The 18,129-nt window shown below is 37.6% G+C and overlaps 1 non-coding gene across 1 annotated transcript; it reads right to left on the reverse strand.

The window, feature by feature from the left end:
- Positions 1–293: 293 nt before the first annotated feature.
- LOC127089759 (small nucleolar RNA R71) lies at positions 294–397 on the reverse strand. The gene has a single exon (XR_007791314.1). It is a non-coding gene; the product is annotated as a small nucleolar RNA R71 (small nucleolar RNA).
- Positions 398–18,129: the final 17,732 nt, after the last annotated feature.

The following is an 18,129-nucleotide window of genomic DNA, read 5'->3' on the forward strand; positions in this document are numbered from 1 at the left end:
AGGCAAATAATTTAGAGCTAAAACCTTTGTTGTTGTCAGCCGTACAACAAAACCAATTTTCATGTAGTCCCACGGAGGATACAAACCTACATTTGCCATTGTTTTTGCAATACACAGACACGGTGAAAGTGAATGGTGTCAGCCCTGAAGCTATAAGACTACGTATTTTTCCTTTCTTATTAAGAGATAGAGCTAGAGATTGGCTCCAGTCTCTATTATCCAACTCTGTCACTACGTGGAACGAGTTGAAGAAAGTTTTCTTAGCACGATATTTCCCACCTAGTAAGACGGTTATGCTAAGAGCCCAAATAGGGTTTAAATAAAAAGATAACGAATCACTTTTTGAAGCTTAGGAGAGATACAAAGACATGATGAGGCTTTGTCCACATCACGGTCTAGAAGAGTGGTTGATCATCCATACCTTTTACAACGGTCTCTTGACAATAGACGCCGCCACAGTTGGTGCACTGATGGATAAACCTTACAATGAGGCTTATCAACTTATCGAAAGTATGGCCCAGAATCATTACCAGTGGGGCAGCGAAAGAACCTCCATAGAGAAACCTCCAACAAAAGGAGGTATGTACGAAGTAAGTAGTCTTGACCATGTCAATGCTAAGGTAGATGCTCTTACTCAAAAGATAGACAACTTGACCATAACACCCGCAACCACCGTGGCTTCCATAACACTAAACTGCGAGATATACGGAGTCCCTGGGCATGTTGCCCCTGAATATCAACTTTTGACAGGAGTCTCCACAGACCAGGTGAACTATGCTCAAGGAAACCCTTACTCAAACTCCTATAACCCAGGTTGGAAGAAGCATCCTAACTTTTCATACAAAAACAATAATGCATTGTATGCACCTAACCAGGCACCTGCTGTACCACCAGGGTATCATAAATTTGCCACAAATACTCAAAATGCTCCTAGGAAGTCAAACCTAGAAATAATGATGGAAAACTTCATAGCTACCCAAGCCCAAACAAATAAGGATATCCTAAATCAAAACATACACACAAGTGAGCAAATCAAGCAGTTAGCAAACAAGGTAGACGCTTTAGCCACCCATAACAAAATGTTGGAAACACAAATTTTGCAAGTGGCTCAACAACAAGCACCTACTGCTGCTCATGTATGCACATTTCCTGAACAACCGCAACCAAACCCGAAAGGTCATGCAAATGCTATTATACTACGAAGTGGGACAGAACTAGACGGACCGATCGACCGTAGAATTCAAAACCCATTCATGCACCAAGACCCTGGTAAGGAAACTGAGAAGAAAGACGAACTAGAGGAAGATAAAAGAGAAGAGGTCGTAGAGAAAGAAGAACCTTATGTGCCTCCACCACCATATAAACCTCAAATCCCTTATCCTCAAAGACTTGTTAAATCTAAAAGTGTAGGGAAATTTAAAAAATATATAGAGCTTCTAAAACAATTGAATATCACAATACCCTTTACGGAAGTTATCACTCAAATGCCCTCATATGCTAAATTTCTCAAGGAAATATTATCTAACAAGAAGAAGATAGAGGATAACGAAACCGTTACACTTACTGCTGAGTGTAGCGCCATAATACAAAATAATATGCCTCCTAAGCTGAAAGACCCACGGAGTTTCTCCATACCCTGTGTAATCGGAAAGTTTGTCATAGACAAAGCACTATGCGACTTAGGAGCCAGTATTAGCTTAACTCCCTTGTCCATATGCGAAAGGCTTAAAATGGGAGAACTAAGACCTACTAGGATGTTCGTACAACTTGCGGATCGTTCTGTTAAATTCATCGTAGGTATGTTAGAAAATGTTCTGGTACGCATAGGTCAATTTTATATTCCTACTGATTTCATAATCATGGATATAAAAGAGGATTCCAACATCCCTATAATATTAGGAAGTCCATTTCTAGCCACTGTCGGATCTATTATAGATGTTAAGAAAGGCAAGCTAACCTTTGAAGTTGGTGAGGAAAAAGTCGAATTTATTTTGACGCAATTCTTAAAAGCACAAACTATAGACGATACATGTTGTCTACTAGATATCATCGACGAATGTATAAGAGAAATGGAGAATGAACAAACATCATACTCTGAAATACTGAAAATTCCAAGGCCTCCTACTTTTGAAGATGAAAATTGGAGTAAGGAATACCAAGATGACAACCTAAGCGAATGCCTAGCACTAACGCCCGATCATATGCCTTGCCCAAAGAAACCAGCCATAGAACTTAAAACGCTACCCAAAAATCTAAGGTACAAATTCCTAGACACTGAAATCGAGCGACCTGTAATAGTCAATGCAGACTTAGGGAAGATAGAGACCGAAAAGCTTCTACACATTTTAAGAAAATATCCAACTGCTTTAGGCTACAACATCTCAGATATGAAAGGAATAAGCCCTTCCATATGCATGCATCACATAATGCTAGAGGAAGACAATAAGACCTCTAGAGAACATCAAAGAATGATAAATCCCATTTTGGGTGATGTAGTAAAGAAAGAAATGCAAAAACTTTTAGAAGCAGGTATTATCTACCCAATATCTGATAGTCAATGGGTCAGTCCAGTACATGTCGTACCGAAGAAGGGAGGCGTCACAGTTGTTAGTAATGAAAAAGGCGAATCTATAGCATAAAGAGTGGTTACTGGAAGTAGAATATGCATTGATTATATAAAATTAAACAAAGCCACTCGGAAGGATCATTTTCCTTTACCGTTTATCAATCAAATGCTTGAATGATTGGCTAAGCATTCTCACTTCTGCTATTTAGACGGTTACTAGGGATTTTTCCAAATTCTTATTCATCCTGACAACCAAGAGAAAACGACTTTAACATTTCCCTATGGTACATTCGCTTATCGACGAATGTCGTTCGGACTGTGTAATGCTCCCGCAACATTCCAAAGATGCATGATGTCAGTTTTTGCTGATTTTATAGATGACATCATGGAAGTCTTTATGGACGATTTCTCTGTTTGTGAGCAGAGCTTTGAAGGATGTTTATCGAATCTTGAAATGGTACTTAAAAGATGCATAAAAGTGAACCTCGTGTTAAACTGGGAAAAATGCAATTTCATGGTCCGACAAGGAATCGTACTCGGACACATAGTGTCCGATAAGGGGATTGAAGTTGACAAGGCTAAAATAGAAGTTATAGAAAACCTTCAACCTCTTAAAACTGTAAGAGAAATACAAAGCTTCTTAGGACATGCCGTTTTCTACCGGCGATTCATTAAAGATTTCTCAAAAATCACCAAACAACTGACTGACTTATTGATGAAAGACGTCGATTTCATCTTTGATGACAAATGCCTAGCGGCATTTGAACAACTGAAAACAGCTCTTATCACTACACCTATCATGCAACCGCCTGATTGGAGATTACCGTTTGAAATCATGTGTGACGCTAGTGACTATGCTTTAGGCACAGTCTTAGGACAAAGAAGGGATAAGAAACTTCATGCAATATACTACGCAAGTAGAACCCTAGACCCTGCGCAGATGAACTACGCCACCATAGAAAAGGAAATTTTAGTGATAGTGTTCGCTCTGGATAAATTCTGTTCCTACTTAGTAGGAGCAAAGATAATTATCTATACCGATCATGTTGCAATTCGGTACCTATTAAATAAAAAGGACGCCAAACCAAGACTTCTAAGGTGGATCTTACTCCTACAAGAGTTTTATCTAGAGATTAAAGATAAGAGGGGCACTGAAAACGTCGTGGTCGATCACTTGTCAAGAATGGAAGGTATTGAACCTGAACGAGTGCCTATAAACGACGATTTCCCTTACAAATGACTCATAGTCCAACTGGAAAGCAATACAGCTAAGTATGCATTAACCTATAAGGATACCGAAACAAACGAGGCAGTGGAAGCAATTTACACTAAAACCACACTGCCATGGTATGTTGACTTCGTCAACTACTTAGCAGCCGAGGTGCTTCCACCAGACTTGACTTACCAACAAAAGAAAAAATTCTTCCACGATCTTAAACATTACTATTGGGATGAGCCTATGCTTTTCAAGCGAGGCGCCGACGGTATCTTCTGTCGATGTGTCCCCGAAGATGAGGTAGAAAACATAATCTCCCACTATCATTAGGCTTCCTATGGAGAACATGCAAGCACCTCGAAGACTTGCGCTAATATCTTGCAAGCCGACCTTTTTTGGCCCACTCTATTGAAAAATGTCCACATCGCGATCATCAATTGCGACCGGTGTCAACGCACTGACAACATATCTAGATGCGACGAAATGCCACTTAAAGGCATTTTGGAAAGTAGAAGTCTTTGATATTTGGGGAATTTATTTTATGGGACCATTCCCATCTTATTTTGGTAACAAGTACATCCTCGTTATGGTCGATTACGTATCAAAATGGATCGAGGCTATAGCCTCTCCAACAAATGACGCACGAGTGGTAATTAGACTCTTTAAGCGCATAATCTTCCCTAGATTCGGTGTGCCGAGACTTGTCATCAGTGATGGTGGCTCCCATTTCATTTCAAAGATTTTTGAAAAGCTACTACTGAAATATGGAGTCTGGCACCACGTAGCAACACCCTATCACCCACACACGAGTGGGCAAGTAGAGGTCTCGAACAGAGAAATCAAACAAATCTTAGAAAATACGGTTGCCACCTCTAGGAAAGATTGGTCCTCAAAATTACACGAAGCCCTGTGGGCATATAGGATAACTTATAAGACCCTAATAGGAACCACACCTTTTAAGCTAGTTTATGGAAAATCGTGTCATCTGCTGGTAGAATTAGAACATAAAGCATATTGGGCCATTAGGACCCTTAATCTTAATTATACTGCCGCAGGCGAGAAAAGAATATTAGATATCCATGAACTAGAAGAACTTAGATTAGATGCGTATGAGAATGCCCATGTCTATAAAGAAAGAACTAAGAAATGGCATGACAATCGCATATCGAGGAAAGAGTTTAAGGAAGGTGACAAAGTACTTTTGTTTAACTCCCGCCTTAGACTCTTTCCAGGAAAACTTCGTTCTAGGTGGTCTGATCCCTTTGAAATTACCAACGTCTTTCCAAATGAAGCGATAGAGATAAAGGGAAAAACTAGCGACCCATTTATAGTAAACGGGCAGCGTTTGAAACATTACCATAACATTGACAACAATGATTTCATCGCGAATCTAAAGCTTGCAGAGTTGCCCACTTATTCACCAGATTAACATCTATCCTATTTCTGTCGAGCTTACGACAATAAACAAAGCACTTGGTGGGAGACAACCCACACTCTATTTTTAACTATTAATTCAATTATCTAAATTTATGTTTATTACTATTGCTTATTTTTCATTTTCTTTCTTTCTTATTTTTCATAAAGTCAATCGGTATCTTTCTTTATTTTTTACCATTACTAACTTAATGTTATTATCTACTTAAATTTATCTAGCTACTAACCATCAAAATGCAACAAGTAGATTACATGGATATAGTTTTCAGAGGCAGAGGTCAAAGGAGACATTTTGAGGCTCTAGCTCAAAGAGAAATGGCACTAACCATATACCCAGATAGACGTACTATGACCAAGTTAGGTATAAGAGACAGTGTTATGTTCCTAATTAACCAAATAGGCTGGGACACCTTTTCTATCAAAATAAAATTTAGTTCCTACCGTAGGTTAACTTTAGAATTCCTAAGCTCCCTAGTTTACCTGCCAAACCATGGTATGGGATTTAACAAAAGGCCTCGTCACCTTTAGGTTGTTCAATATTGAGTATCGCTACACTCATAGAGAAATAGCTGAAGTCCTATGATGCCCTAATGGTCCTGATACCTTTACCATTACCCAGGAAGACAGGCTTGTAGACCTTGAATTAGATTACTTATGGGGTAGCATCACAGGAAACAACCATCCTGAGCCGGATCTCATGTATTCCGAGAACATCCACAATCCCGCCATTCGTTACTTTCATAAGATCCTAGCTCACACCCTATTTGGAAACGAACAAAACATAACCTCCATGTCCAAAGACGAGCTCTTTATAATGTATTGTGCATCACAGACCCGTCTTGTTAACGCCACTACATTTATGATAGCTAATTTGGACTGTATAACGCAGGATAACCATGGACCAATCTTAGTGGGGGGCTTAGTGACCATGATCGCAAATGCCATTGGACTGAAACATCCACTTATCAGACTTATACGACCAATGAATATCCAATTTTGTTTCAACATTGGTATCATTAGGAACCTAGGCGCATATGTGTTTGAATTTCTAATTAACTGCCAAGTAGTACACCTGTTTACCCTGCCAGACCATAGGACGAGTGTACATGATAGGAACAATTGGCTCTATGATTTGGATGGACCACCAAATGCATCACCTTCTCCTCCAGAGACACCCCAAATCTACGACCATTATGATACCTTTCTCTCTGACGCTGAATCACAAGTCCCAGTTATACCTAATGCACCTCCTACCGATCATGATGCCTCCATCGAAGTTGTCTAGACAAACATCACCAACCTGAGAGGCGAGCTGAGCACTTTGCGCGTGGACTTCCACAGCTTTATGGATGTAGTGACAGAGAACCTGGATCACATTTACCAACACTCCTACTCATTTGCTCCTCCTTCCAGCAGTCGCCGTAATGGCTAATTTATTTGAATATTACCGATTTACTGACATTGATTTTTGATTTTATTTTCATGTTTGGAATTTTATTGTTGTTTTTACACATTGGGAATTTTTATTTATTTCATTTCTTTTTATTTCAGTCGATGAATTATATTATCCTTTCCTATCTACCTCATTCTTCGATTTTACGTTTTAATTTCATTTTACCATATCTTATCTCTAATTCTTACTTCCATATATTATGTTGGTTTTCTTTTACCTAATTGTACAACTACTATTTAATGTCGGTCAAATTAATTTATCATGCAAAAGATGTAGTCAAAGATAATATGCAGAGGCTAAGAATCTCAAGGGGAATACATGGGAACACACAACACTGCATGTGGCGCCTGCCACACACAGGTTGTGGTGCCCATGTGCACACTGTGGTGCCCTTCACGCCCTCTTAGTGGCGCCCTCCACACACACAAAGTGGCGTCAACCACTTCATTAATCCTCATGCTCACGTTGTTGTGTCATCAATTCCTTAATTATCTTGTCCCTTGCATGCTAGACAATGTATTAAAGCTTCTTCAAACACTTTCAATACTTTGACCGACGCATTGAACACCATTCAATGAAATTAATTTTATTAATTAATTTCCAACCACCATCACCCCTATATAAACCACCAATATAACCTCACAAATACACACCTCTCATAAACGTAATTCTCCTCTTTCTTGCTACATTCTTACTACATACACGAGTAGTGCGAATTTTAGTCATGGCACAAATGAGAGAATACGAAGTATTGTTCAGAAACGGGGAACCAGGTGAATTGCAAGAAAAAGTTTACACGGCTCTAAGCGCAAGAGAAATCGAATCAACAAGGTACGCTGATGAACCCTGCTTAATAGCCTTATGAATTCTTGATAGTGTTAATCATATGCTAAATACTTTAAGTTTAAATTATTTCCTATCCTTTAAAGACCCGGTATATGCCCAATTAACACTGGAATTCCTTAGTTCGCTTACTTTTAGTCCCGCACCCAACACAAACTGTTCCAGTGGGACTGTCCAGTTTCGCTTGTTCAATATAGAGTATGATTTTACCTTTGGCCAACTAGCGGACCTGCTACAATTCCCCCATGGGAATGACGTAGTTAGTGAGGTCACAAATACTGAATGTTGGTAGCACGCCTTTCAACCATTTAGAGGGTGATAACAGGTACGGTAACCCACAATTTTGAGGGAAATATAGCCACTTTAATTCACAATCGGCTATCCGTTATTTCCTCCAAATATTGGCATGCACCATTTTTGGCCGATCCAACTCTAACAAGGTGAACGAGAAAGAATTCTTCTATTTGTTCGCCACTTTTGTGCCACAAAAGGTAAATACCGTCCCTTTCATGTTCTCTCACATGCAGGCCATAGTTAATGCGAGAAGAGGATCAAATTTTTTTGGAGGTTTAATAACCTCAATAGCCTGAGTCCTAGGACTCGAAGATAAATTCTCTCGGCTAACTCCTCTCCCACCTCGTGCCGTTGACATAGACATGACGAGGAGCATAAAATTGGTAAAACGAAGGAGAGACGGTAATTTTCACCTAATGGTTGCAAATAATGTTTTTCAAGATTTCATCCTCCCAAACCCAATTCGCACAGATGTGCGCAACCCGGAAAGTTATTGCTATATTCATGTTCCGGTCCCTAACCAAGTCCCCACACACATTCCTGAGAATGTAGCTACTGGCGGGGACATCGATGAGGATTATGTTCAGGAGCAAGTTGCTCCCGCTACTGACACACACCCACACACCACACACATGTCTTCTGAAAATGTTGCAGGTACATCATCCAGCCAAAGACCCACAAGAAGAAATGTGGCACCTGCCACTCTTGATGAGATCTATGCTGAACTGCTGCGGCGTAGCGAACTAGACGCTCAACGTGACCAACAAATCTAAAACATGGAAGCTCAGCAAACAGAAATGCTGCAAATCCTTCACCAGATGCAGCACGACCAGCACGACTACGCTTTCAGAACCAAACAGAACATGTATGGCTTGATCGATGAAATGACAGCATTGAGAGTGCATGTGGAAGATCTACAAGACTATGCGCCACCTCACCAGCCTGGAAATGGTGGACATGCATGAACATGTGGTAGAAGGCGTCAGTAGCAGGCTACCTAGGTTCTACCTTTCTTTCCTATCTTATGTTGTTGCATTGGGGATAATGCATGGTTTAAGTATGGGGGAGGAAGTTTTACCGCTTTTATTTATCTCTTTCTAGGTAGATTTAAATTATTGGTATTTCCTTTTGTTATTTTATTTTTTTTAAGTGTCAGTCGAGTCAAATTTCAATGTGTTGTCGAGTCTTTATGCGTGGTTTCCGTTATTTACTAATTCTCCCATTTGCTTAAGTCATACAAAAAAAATCGTAAGAATCTAGACTTAGAAATACAATACATCTTTTGAAAATTCTAACCTATAAATAAAACTGAGGTTGAATTGTAGAGATTTGGAAAAACTTTACAAGATCGGTGTCGTTTTAACACCTTAAATCTCCCAAGTATAAGATCGATTTGAGTACTTGTCTTTCCATGGCCTTAAATTCTATCCTTTAATATTCCTTAAGTAGTTTATTTAGCGGTCAGCACCATCCTAAGCACACACTACGCAAGAAGTCGATGCAAATAAGTGTATGATCTCAGACTTAAAAGATAAAAAAGATTGACAAAATTTATGAAAAATGTTGTTCCTTATGTAGCGGGGTATTCGTTACCTTTAGATTTATTAACTAAATCAAAAGTAAGCATACAATTCGAGTCGCCACCGCACTTCTATTTATCCAAAGGAAAGGTTAGAAAGCGAACAAAAACCAAGTAAGAAGTTTTATCACATCAAAAACTAATAAAAATGTCAGAGATCTGGGTAAGGGGGTTGGTTATGAAATGGGAAGGTTTTAAGCACCCAAAACATCCTTAGTACTCTAAGGGAGCCCTTTTTGCAAAGATCTATTGTAGGTTGGTATTTGTGAAAATATTTTGTGCAAACAAGATCGGGGGGATGAGAAAAGAATATACATATTTACAATTTTTATTGTTTGAATGGATGAATCTATTGCCTACGTACCATCACAAAGGTAGCATCAAAACCTCGTAGTTCGGGGTAAAAATCTCAAAAGATTGGTGAATTGATTTGATTAAAAGCCTTAAGGTCTTTTGTTATCAAAGGGAGAAAACTCAACCTAAACCAACAATCCACCATGTGAGGAGAGCTTCAACATACTAGTGAGGGATCCACCCTATAATAAGTATGGAAGACTTATAGTCCAATCACTAAGGATAAGGTGAGGTTTACATCAACCACTATGATAACTCAAACCTATGGCTAATGTTTATGAAAAAGATTTTAACAAAGGTGGCCATTGGAACCACAAAAACCACTTAAATTGAGTTGCATTTACAAGTTAGAAATATTCACAAAATGAAGTCAAAGTATGATTAAAATTCATTCATAATGAGTATTAATGAAAAGAGTTTGAAAAATCAAAGGCATAAGGCCTAGGTTTCTAATTTGAAACAAAGTCAAAGTTTGCACAAAATGAGTTTGGCTTGGGTTAGAGTGGAGAGAAGAAGAGAAGGGCTAGTCCTAAACATGCAAGGATAAGAGAAGAGATAAAACCCTTGGAGTTCCTTTTCTTGAGATCATAGAGATGATTCAAGATGCTCCTTTCCTTTGGACTTAACAAATAATTTAAGCAATCAATCAAATATTATATTCAAGCTCCTAGGATCTCCATTTGGCTTGTCTCTCTTAACTTGGCTACTCATGACAATGGTCCTCCTTACTATCTCAAGTTTGGAATCCCTATCACATAAGAGCAAACATCAAAAAGTTCACAATACAATAAGAGGAATGGACAAGGAATGAGTTTAGATTAGGGGTCCTTTGAAGTCAACTTTGAGATTTAGCATTCTAAAGGCATGAGGCCTAGTTGCTCTTCAAAAAGTTTAGCATTCTAAAGGCATGAGGCCTAGTTGCTTTTGAACTCCTTTAAGCTTAGGTAAGGTCCTAATTCTAAGTCCTTTCTCTTTTTTGCATTGGGTTCACACAAACAATCACAAAACAACACAAAAGCAACAATATATTTATATACAATAATGAGCTCAAATGAGCAAAAGGAAAATGACATAAACATAAAATATGTGCTCAAGTGAGCAAAGGGAAAAATAAAAATGAATAAATGAGCAAGAAATTAAATTGTATTAAAATAAATTGCAAGAAATTAAATGCTTGAATTAAAGTTAGTAGTTAGTAGTTAATGTTAGTGTGTCATAAGACAATTTAGCGCTATGTTAAGCAATCGTAAGTGGACTAATGTAGTAGTCACACCTATCTGAGGCCGGTCAATAAAACTATAGGAAAATAAACACAAGTTAGAGATCATGACTAGTAAGCCAAGCTCCTACAACTTGCCATGCCAAAAGAAAAGAAGGAAAGCCTTGTATGGATTTTAGGTTTTTTGCTTGACCAAGAAGCAACCTATCTTAGACACAAAGCAACTCACTTGATCTTTGATCAAGTTGAGTTTGATTTGGATCAAAGAAGGTTAAGCCTCTCATATGTCAAGACCAACCACAAATCATTAACTCATTGGCCAAAATAAAAAGAAGAAGATGAAGATGAAATGAAATGGATAAAGGATAATTCAAATGACATAAACAAAACACAATGGTCAAATGTGAATCAAATCATCATCAACCAATGTAAAAAAGAAGAGAAATGAAGTTTAGAAGTCAACAAAGTCAAACATATAATTTTTTGGTATTTTTGGAATTAAGATAAAACATAAAATAAAATGAACAAACTAAGGTCAAACCTCAAATTCAATTCAAATCAACTTGGATAAGCCCAATTGAATCATCATAGGTCTAACATGGTCAAATAAGGTTTGACAAATTTTCTCAACATTTTTTGAAAACAGAAACTATTTTAAAACAATTAAAAACAATAAAAATAACATAATATGAATTAAAATCTCAAATAAATATCAAATCAATTAAGAAATTGATGAGGCTATTTTTCATAGACTTATCATGATCCATATGTGTTAAGAAAATATTTTTTGGAATTTTTGGATATCAAAAAGTATTTAAAATGAATTAAAAACTATTAAAAACAAAATAATTCACAAAAAATATTAAATGAAGTCACAAAAATAATTAAAAATCAGATTATGAAACTAGATTTTTCAAGAAATTTTTTGCCATTGGTCTCATATTTTTGTGACCTCAATTAAAATAGTTATGTATTTTTGAAAGTAAATGGAATTAACAGAAATAAAACAGAAAATAGAAAATATGAAAAAACAAGGAGCGCTGGATGGAATTCATTAAATGACGTGGACACATCCAATGGCTCAGAGGTGCTGGAGTACCATGGTCATGAGTCAAGCGCGCCACAAACTGAATTAAAAAAAGTCAATAGAATGCATGGCCAAGATTAGATCGTGTGAGCCTCATCCAAGGGCCTAAGTTCAACCACGTGGGGATGGTGGTGGAAACCACCATCTTCTCCGGTGGACCAACCAACTCCGGCCACCGGTTGCAGGTTTTTGAACCTCAACCAAAATGCACGAGCCAGGTACCAAAATGAAGTTGGGGTGATGTACATCATCCCTGTAACCTTGGATTGTCCTCAAGATCTCTATCAAGTGAGAAATCTGAGCTTGAACATCCAGGTATGCAAACTGAAAAGCTTCAAAACATGAAATCAAGACCACCACTGGTCTGCCTCTTGCACGAGGACTTCAGAAAATGGTTTGAACACAAGCAATTCACATCATGGAGCAAGATATAGATCAAAATAGTTAGAGGATAAACCTTTGAAGAACAGCTTTGTGCAACACGGTCCACTCAAACTCTTGCTTCTACTTTGATCAGGAGATGATGATGATGCAAGGCTTAGGAATTGAAACTTGAAGATCAACTGATTTTGTTGAAATTCAAGTTTGAAATTGAGAAATAAAAATCAGAATTCCTTTGAGTATGGTTAGGTTTTCACTTCAGCATAGTTTCAGGTTGCCTTGAGGTTGAAATTTGAATGAGGGAAGGCTTCTATTTATAGCTGAGGTAAAGGCAAGGCAAGGTAGAACTCGTGTGCATGAAGCTTTGGGTCCTTCATGCATGGGCTTGTACAGGCGCATGTGAGGCCTAAAATCAAGTGCAAATGTAAGCTGATATCATACCAAATTGAAATGGACGTGCACTCTGAGCTGCATTGGCTTGTGCATGAAGATTCAATGTGAATTGCATATTTGATCACAAATGTTCACCTCTTCGAAAGTCACTCATGGAAAATCCAAAAAGAGGCATGTGAGTAATGGTTGGAAAAGTCTTGACATAAGGAACAAAAGCTATGTTGGGCAAAAATCCATTTGGAGTTTGTAAAATTATGAAAACTGGCCTTGAAGTTTGAGGTACAAAATATGTATAAGTTCCCTTTGAAAAATTTTGCCAAAAGTGACCAACTTCTAGCCCTTCTGTTTCAATGATGAAAGCCTCAAATAGAAAAACCTCAAACAACAAAGTTATATATTTTCAAGATTATCAATTTGGACATAAATTTTGCATCATTTGGATTTTTAATGAGAAAGTTATGGGCACTTGAAGTTGGACATTTTCAACATTCAATGGTTTTGGTCCAAAGTGACCTATAATGTTTTGTATTATCACATGTGTTTATTTTAGGATTATGAAATTTTGTCCAACATAACAATTTAATTAGACATCTTAATCTTTCCAATTCAATTTGTCTCACCTAAAAATCATAAAAAATGAAGAAGTTAAGTCCTTGGGAAGTTGACCCAAAATTAGGGTTTCAGTCAAAATGACCTATAATGTTTTGAAATGAATGATGACCTTACAAGTTTCAAATGAATTTTTGATGAACATTAAAGTTGTTCATATGGTTCTTAAGAACATTTTTTATCTTGGGGTCATCTTCATTTGAGAAACACATCACAAGTTGGGTCTCAGTGGATCTCAGATTGGTCAGATGACTTGACTGGTCAACTTCTCAAAGCCAAACTTCAAATCTTGATGAATGAATGATTGAGGATACTCACATAGGATCATATATGCATAAAATAATGAATGAAAGAAATTCCCTTGATTAAATTTGATCATAGGTTGAGGTTGCTTCATGAGCAAGGCACAGTCAATGCATGGTTGAATTAGGGTTTCCTTGGGAAACAATCCTTAAGCCCTTTGGGTTATCTTGATCAAATTGGCAAGTTGAGATACTTGGGAGAGATATATGATGATTTATAGCTTTGGGAACCATTTTCATGCTTGCTTTCACCTTCATCTAGCCACTTCATTGAGCATAGGAGCCTCCTAGGAGCAAGGGCACACATGATCGCTTGAGCTTCAAACAAAAGAGGTTAGTGACATATTTTTATGCTTTTGGTTAGTAAACAAAATAAGAAAAGCAATAATATACAATTCAAGCATGCTTAGTGGTCTCAAACCAACTCACATAAGTCTCAACCCAAGGGTTAAGGAGCCACGCATGCTATGATCCTTGAGGCAATGCAATGAGCAATGATATGATGCCATGAGGGATCTTAGGGTAAAAATTAGGGTCTTACACCATATAAGTTAGGTGACCCTCACCCAGTCATTTAACCCAACGGTATAACCATCTTTAGTTGTATTTGAGCCAAAGTGCGAGAAAAGAAAGAAATAAATAATGATGAGATTCATAGTCAGTAACAGATTATCTTGCTATGAATGTGAAAGGATAACGGGCTTAATGTGATTGAGCCAGAATGAAAAAGGATAAAAAGAAGGATTAGTAAGGTAGGCTTAGGCATGATGACATGATTCAGATTGGTTTGTATAGGAGGGAGGCTTATAGTTTCACTATTGTGACTATGTGTTCCAACGATATCCTTAGTGTGGAAGTTAGTACCTGTTGATGCAATTTCTAACCAAAGTAAAGTTTATAGACTAGAATGAGTATCCGAATGCAAATGTGTCTTTCACAAGTCTTGATAATGTATGATGCAAATATTTTACAAAACTATTGTATTCATGAACGCGACATTTGCTTGAGGACAAGCAAAGGTTTAAGTATGGGGAGCTTGATAATGCAAAAACGTATCGTATATTTGACTTAATATGCATTGCTTTTTTACTTGATTAACACTTAGTATTATGCTGTATTTTATGTTTATAGGCAAGCAAAGAGGAAAATGGCAAAAAGGAAAGAAAAAGAGAAGAAAATGGAGCAAAATAGGAATAGTGGGCCCACCACACATGGAAGCATGGCGCCCACCACACCATATGAATGGTGGCGCCCACCATATGGCTTTAGGAAGTGGTGGCGCCCACCTCACACAATGTGGCGCCCGCCACAAGGCCTTAAGAAGTGGTGGCGCCCATCTCACACAATGTGGCGCCCGCCAAGTAGACCATATTAGGGTTGTGGCAGCCGCCATCAACCCGGTCTTTCTTATTCTTCTCCACACTTTTCGCCACGACCTTCTCTCACTTTTTCAACCAATCACTCCCCACTAGGAGATATCCAATGCTACATTTAAGGAGAGTATGGAGTATATATGGGAAGGTTAGTTTTTACGAAGAGGAGTGCATTTTTCCACCTTGTAAAAGCAATAGATTCTCCACATCGGGGACTATTGCAATTATTGTTTAAGCAACTGAATTTGATTGTAACAGTGTACTTGATTGTCAAAGCGTGCCGACATTATTTAATTTGAAGAATCAGTATTCATTCCAAGTTTCTTGATTTATATTCCAGATTTTATTTTAATTACAATTTAATTACTTATGCCTTACTATATGCTTAATTATCTGAATATCATGTTTGTTCCCGGATCCATGTCCGGCTAAACCCATAGGTATCGGTATGTAAAGATCGTCGAAACGACGGGATTCGTAAATAATTGGTGTTGGCTTTTATAAAATATTATTTTCCGGTTTTAGTTTCTTGTTTTATTCAAAACTGTTTTTCGTATGAGAGTATAAAGCAAACAAAGATTACGGTCAATAAGAACGAGAGTTTGGGATTTTAACCAGATAGCTGAAACTAGGCATTAATCCTAAACACATCGAGAGCACTTTAGGATTAATTAGACTTTATTCATATTCAAAAATTACTTTTAAATTCATAATGAGACCGCGAGAGCCAAGCATTCTGGTTTAAGAGTATTGTCAGAGTCAATAAAAACGAGAGTGTGAGACAAAGCCCTTTTTATAAATAATTTCTACTGAAGAATATTTTGATCTTTAAGATTACACCAACTATCTATCCCCGAAGTTTGATGCGTTACATACCGATATCCCTTTGTTAAATATCTTTATTAATATTTTGTTTACGTTATAGTTATTTCTCTTCATCCCTTCACTCTTAGAAAGATCCTCAGCCTTAGATTTACATAGTAATATTATATAACAGTATGTTTGATAATTAGTCCTTTGGGTTCGATAATCTTTAAAACTACGCGATAAGATTGTGCACTTGCAGTCACGAATCCCATAGACTTACTAGTCATGCGATCAAAGTGCATGGGTGAATGGGCATATGCTAGGCCCAAAATGATAATTGCAAATTACTCCAATTCATGCACAAATGTTACTAATGTCACCACATGGAACCATGCAAACCTAAATGAAAATTGCATTCAAATGTTGCCAAAACAAACCATGAGAAGAACCCATGCGCAAGTCCCTCAATTCTTGTCCAAATGAAGTGATCTTGAATGATTTGGAAATGTGACATCAAGGGGAACAACTTTGATGTTTAATACTTTTCCATTTTGAACTTTGATCATGATGAATTTTGAGGTGGAAGTTGGAGAAATCAAACATGGTTGAAAATTTTCTAAGTACAAAGTCAAATGACCACTTCTTCCACCTTGAATAACTTTTGCTATGAGCTTCAAATGAAAATGGTTTCTTCACCAAAGTTGTACCTATTACATTCCTATTAAATTTGGTCACAAATTTGACATTATTTGAATTTGGCATGAGGTAGTTATGGATTTTAGAAGTTGAGGAAAATTGCTTGTTCAATGGTAATGGCCAAAAATGACCTATAATGTTTCCTCTTGGCACATGCCCTTGCATGTTGAGTTTGAAATTTATCAAAGAATCATAGTTGGATACGACATATTGAAATTGGTAATGAAACTTGTATGGCATTTATATCATAAAAATTGAGCAAGTTATGGTCCTTGGAATTTGACCTCCTAACTAGGGCACAAACAAAATGACCTATAATCTTTCACCATAAAAAATGATTTTACAAGAAAAGCTAGCTCTTTATGCCAACATAAAAGTTATTTGTAATGTAATAAAGAGTAAATTTTCTCTGGGAATCACTTTCATATGACAAACATTGTAGGAGATAGGGTCTAGGGAACCCTAGTTTTGACCAGTTGACTTTGTCTGGTCAACCTCTTCGAACCAACTTGCAAACTTGAAGTTCTCTAGATCTTTGGGGATCATTGAGGATCATATATGCTTGATATGATGTTAAATGTAGTACACCTTGATATTTTTTACCAATTGTTGAAGAAACTTGATGAGGAAGTCACCCAAGATACCTAGATGAATTAGGGCTTCCAAGGCAAATAAGCTTCAAACTCTTGATGAATTCTTGATCAAAATGACAAATGATGAACATGGGGGTCCCAAACCCTAGTTGTGAGCTTGATGAGGCATAAGTGGACACACACACACACTACCTACAAAAGAAACAAAGTTACACATAGACATATTTTTGGTATTTTGGTTAGTAAAAAAAATAAAATAAAGTATGATACATTAAAATAGTGCTTGGTAATATCTCTCAATGTAAACCCAATGAATGAGGGGTAAGGAGGATACCAAGGTGTGATCCCAAAAGCAAATACAAATGATGAGATAACATGAGGGATCTTAGGGTCAAAATTGAGGTCTTACAGGATCTTCACTCCAAGGACCAAACACATGTCTGCAGCATCCAGGCCAAAGGTACTAGGACCTTCTATCGCTTTGAACCTTTCTTCAATGATACGGAATTTCCTATCAACATCAACAGGAGAAGGCCTATAGGCATCATACATTGACTCAGCCTTGGGCATGAAGAAAGTGTCATGGTGCTCATCCGTGTTACCTTGGGATCCTCCCTGAATAGGGATGTGGAAGATGTTAGCAACATTCTGATTAATGGGTACATCTTCAGGTGGAGGTTGAGCAACAACAGGGCCACCACTTCCCCCAATAGGATTCATAATTGGAACAGTAACAGCGACCCTCTAGTTGGCCTGACTGTTCTCTGTTTGACCTCTAGACACGCTTTGAGTAACCTCCATGAGTTGGCCCATTTGGGCTCTCATTTGGGTCATATCTTCCTTCAATGCAACTTGGTTCTGTTCGAGTTGGTCCATGATGATCTTTTGATTTCCTCGTGTGTTGTAGGAGTATCGAGAAGTCAGCTTGGC

The sequence above is a fragment of the Lathyrus oleraceus genome, chromosome 5, assembly GCF_024323335.1.
Source record: "Lathyrus oleraceus cultivar Zhongwan6 chromosome 5, CAAS_Psat_ZW6_1.0, whole genome shotgun sequence".
Taxonomy (NCBI): domain Eukaryota; kingdom Viridiplantae; phylum Streptophyta; class Magnoliopsida; order Fabales; family Fabaceae; genus Lathyrus; species Lathyrus oleraceus.